The sequence below is a fragment of the Neofelis nebulosa genome, chromosome 15 (genome assembly GCF_028018385.1).
Source record: "Neofelis nebulosa isolate mNeoNeb1 chromosome 15, mNeoNeb1.pri, whole genome shotgun sequence".
Lineage (NCBI taxonomy): Eukaryota > Metazoa > Chordata > Mammalia > Carnivora > Felidae > Neofelis > Neofelis nebulosa.
The window spans coordinates 41,618,275-41,623,021 of NC_080796.1; the positions used below are offsets into that span (position 1 = coordinate 41,618,275).

The following is a 4,747-nucleotide window of genomic DNA, read 5'->3' on the forward strand; positions in this document are numbered from 1 at the left end:
GAGCTCTTGTTACTTCATTCTGTAGATCCTTCCGGGGGTGAGTATGCATACTCTCATGACCATTAGCACTGAGAAGACCTGCCTCCCATATCCTGGTCTGCCAGGGAGATCCTCGATCTCTAGCCAGGGAGCCTACTGCATATATTCAGTTGCCTCCCTGAAACTGTACCCCATCGGCTTAATGAGGTTGAAACTAGCAGAAAGCTTAAACCTTTTTTATTTTTTCTTCCAGAGACCTGTTTCTCCCCGATCAGCTACTGTTTCTTTTCAGACCCTACTAAAAAAACTCAGAAGATTTTTCTGCAGCAGCCTGGTTTCAAGGTCAATGGATGAACAAGCAAGGCCATACATTCCTTACCCGAGATAAGGAGTCCAAGACCCAATCCAGGTTATACTGGCTCTCAGAGCAGACCCATAGCCCCTTCTCCTTGTCCTAAGATAACTGCATGAGGCCGGGGGCTAAATTTTGCCTCCTTCTGATGCTAAGTATCCACCCCAAAGGGAACGTGGGATATATGCTTGCGGTCACTGAATGCACATGCTCTACCTCTCCTCATGATTAGTTGTAAGTTTCCCCACTGTTTTTATCAATATGTATATAATCCCAACCCTATGATTATAAAAAAAAAAAAAAAAAAAGACAAAACACTTGTTCTTGCCTCCTTCAGAGAGGGGGCTTTGGGGCTTGTTCTCCCATCCCCTCCTTGGGTTGTCTCTCAAATAAACTTTCCTCGCTGCATATCCGATAGCTTTGTGCTGGGCTTTGCTGCATATCAGGCAGATGAACTTGTCTTTGGTTCAGTCCCCACACGCTCCACTTGGAAAGTGTCAAGCTATCTCAAATAACATTATGAAGGCAGAGTGTGGCCTCTTGACTCTTCAGCCTCACGTATGCCCAGCAAACAAGATAGAGGGTTTTCACAACTGAAATTCCTGTTCCATCTCTCTAATTCTGCCTTTCCTTTGAGCTCAAATCACCACCCTGTCTTATCTACATTGCCACTAGCATTTCTGAATGCCATCAGCACTCCAGACCTCCCACGCATCATTTAACTTTTCGACCAGAGAGATTCCAAGTCCCTCCCGCCCACTCATCCGTCAGCTTCCGCTGAGATGCCACTTCTTATGGCTCTTGACATCTCTCATCGAAAAACTGGGTTAGGTATCCTCATGATGTCCCATTTACCTCTTCCAGAGAACACTTCAAAGTGTTAGTCTTTATTGTTCATAGTCCCTATGAGACGGTCACCTTCTGAGGACCATGTGTGATTCATCACTGCACTTCCAATGCCTGGTGCCAGAGCTGAATGAGCACTGGCATCAGTTCCATACGCTCTCAGATCAAAACTCAAATTCTTTTCTGCTCAGCTAACTTCTTCCGGAGATAGCGGCAAATTATAGTTTGTTTTTTTTTTCTCGGCTGTTTTATGCCTGTCTTCAAACTTTTTCCTTCGGTTTAATGACAACTATTTCCCCTTGTCAGAGTATTTAATTTCTTTCATGTCAATCTATCTATGCTTTCTTGTTTTATTATGAACGCTTTCTCCCTTACTGCTATTATTAGAAACAGTATTTTGACATTACAGAAGGTGAACTCCAAACACTGGGGATTTTATTTTCTCCCAAAGTACAGTAATGAAGGATTCCGTATCTTGTTTTCTCAAACAACAGTGGTGACATTAATAATTTTAGAAATTGCAAACATTCAACACTACTTGTGCAACCATTATTTTAAGAGCATTTTAACTAACAATCTTCATACACATCCAATGAGTTGGGTTCCATCCACCCTCTCCCCACCCCACCCCATAAGATGAGCAAACTGAGGCAAGGGGACTAAGTAAATTACCCCCAAAAATATTCCAGCAGCGAGGCACCATGGTTCCACTACCAACACTTCTTCCCACCACGTTCGTCTGAAACCCTCCCGCGCTTACACCAACAATCTACAATGTGGTCCTCAAGAAATGATCTTCTACTGAGTCTAGAGAAATTAAAGTAACTCTGGTTTAGATTTGCCATGTGCCAAGTCAAACAAAAGGGCTCAGGGTGCCCTAAAAGGACAGATGCTAACGTCATGCTGAATTTTAATGATGGTGATTGTTCATTCTTGACTATGCTGTTGCTTTCACAGTGATCTGCTCTGTGATCTAGTCCTCTGCCTTTCTCTCGCCTCTGTGTCCTCTGCCTTTCTCTCGCCTCTGTGTCCTCTGCCTTTCTCTCGCCTCTGTGTCCTCCTGCTGCCACACCGGGTAGCTCCACAGTCCATGGATGCCCTAAGCCATGTCACATCGCTAAGCCTCTGATCACACCGTTCCCTCTGCTCTGAACACCCTTCCTACCTGCTCACCCGCAAGCCCTGTTCAACTCTCGTCTTCTTACACTGAATCCACTCAACTGTTCCTCCAGCAAGCGTTTTCCACTTCCCCGGGGAGGCAGGGCCCCTTCCCCTTCCCTTGCACCGTCCTTTGCATGGACCTCTCAAGTCACTATCACATGTTTTTGTGTTTAACAGTTCCCATGGCTGGCTCCATTCATCCATGCAGCCACAACACCAAGCACACCATGTCCCTCAGAGTAGCAAGGCAAAACAACATGGCACTCAAAGGACCACTGGTGTCAAACAGAACACCATGGGGAAGAATACGCTGTCAGCCATCTGACATTGAAACTAACCATCTTTAAGCTTTAAGCACTGGAGAAAGATCTGGCCATGTCATTCCTTCTGTTGCCTATCTCCCAGTATTCTGTAACCTAGCAACTGACCAGAAGGACTGTCCTCTGGGTATTACAATATGTAGAGTAAAGAAACTAAGAAACTAGCATGTAAGCACTTATAGATCTTGGCTTCTTTAATTAGAGAGAAAGAAAAGACCTAACGATATGACCCACAACAGGAGATAGTGGGTTTTATACAAAACAGCAGACCCTTTGGAGAAGAATGAGACTGGTCCCGAAACTGGACAAATGTTCCCTTCTTGCCATCTCGTGCAGCTGGCAACTAACTCCCTCTGAGGTGGTGGGCTTCCGGGCACGACACTGTCTGCCTACACACCTTCTCCTGAGAGGATGAAATGCATCAAAACTGATCTGTGTACTCCCTTCCCATTGTTCCCCTGCCCAATGTAATGAGGGCTCATTTGTACTTTCCCTAATTTCATACCTGTCCTGATTTTACCTTTAAAAAAACTTTTTTTTTAATCTTTATTTTTGAGAGACAGAGTGCAAATAGGGGAGGGGCAGAGAGTCAGGGAGACACAGAATCTGAAGCAGGCTCCAGGCTCCGAGCCATCAGCACAGAGCCCGACACAGGACTCAAACTCACGAATCGGAAGATCATGACCTGAGCTGAAGTCGGACACTCAACCGACTGGGCCACCCAGGCACCCCATGATTTTACCTTTGAACCTTACACTTGGCCTTGATTTCCCTTTTCTTCGTTTTTAAGTCTTATTCCCTTCCATGTTGCACTCTGTTCATTTCATTTGTCTCTTTCCTCTATTCCAAATAACATTCAGAGTCTCCTTCCACTTTTAGCTATAAGGCTAATCTAACCTTGATCCTTTTTAAAAACTTCTTTTTGTTTTCTTTTTACCACCACTGGCCTCTCTCCACTCCACTCCCCCCACACAGAAATGAACTGTTTGATGATCAGTATCAAGCAAGACTATTGTAAGCACTGCAGACTCTACATAAACAGTGGAAGACAGAGCCCCTCTGACAGGCGCCCCTGCCTTAGCTTAGGCACCACGGATAGGCCATCCTAAGCACGATTCTTTAAAGAACCTTCCTCCGGTACTGTAAGCCTCACCTGAATCCTTTATTTCATTTTCTGGTACTTAATGTGTATACAAGAGTGTTGATGCTGCCGCAGAAAATGGGCATCTGGAACCACAAGTGTGACAAGACAGAGGAGCTCTCTGCATTCTAGTGGGGAGAGCAGAAGACACAGGTTTGCAAGGGTGACTTCCAGTCGGGGGATTTGAGGTGGAGTGAGTGGGTCCACCTGAGACGGGGTGGTCAGAGAGGGGCCTTCCGAGGGGGCGACATCTCAGCTGAGTGTGAAGGACAAAAAGGAGCCTTCGGCACAAGGGGCCGGGGGTGGATGCTCCAAGTCTAAGGGAATAACAAGTGCAGAAGCCCCACAGTGGCAGAGCATGGCCTGTTTAAAGAGAAAACTGTTCCTGCCTCCAGTTAAATGCTGTCAGGGACTCAAGCTCCTTTCCTCCAGAGCACTTCTGCGCTACAACATATTTATTAGTAGTATGCTTGGTGTCTGCCACTCCCAATAGATTTTAGCAACTATTTCTTGACGGCCACTGTGTGCATGGCACTGGGGGTCTCACAGTGAGTCATGCAGTCTCTGCTTATCGATGTGACTGCAACCAGATCAATAGTGAGACAAGGATCCGAAAGTTAGGAAAGTAAAGGTCCGGGGCCTTGGGCCTTTGGACCCGCTCCCCCTTGCAGCCAGGGGACACACCTTCTCCAGGCTCTTACCAGAGTTTAGAGAGAGCAGGAGCACTGGGGCTACCAAAAGAATCCCGACCACGCGCCAAGAAAGGCGCCTCTCGGGGAGGCGGGGACGGCAAGGGCGCCGCGCGCAGGACGCCATCATCCTCCTGGATATCTGTGGGAACCCGAGAGTCCGCAGAGCAGTATCAGACGCAACAATTCCCCCAGTACCCAGGTGTCATTCGCCCAGGCGCGGGGGCGTGGCCTGGGCGGTGCTTGGGCGGAAGTGCCT

General features: G+C 47.1%; 1 long non-coding RNA gene across 6 annotated transcripts in view; it reads left to right on the forward strand.

Annotated features, from left to right (window-relative positions):
* Positions 1-746, forward strand: part of LOC131496141 (uncharacterized) — a 56,786-nt gene extending 56,040 nt beyond the window's left edge. For all 6 annotated transcript variants that reach the window (XR_009254337.1, XR_009254340.1, XR_009254338.1 and 3 more), the window contains one exon: positions 233-746. This is a non-coding gene — a long non-coding RNA (uncharacterized LOC131496141). The remainder of the gene's footprint in view (positions 1-232) is intronic.
* Positions 747-4,747: the final 4,001 nt, after the last annotated feature.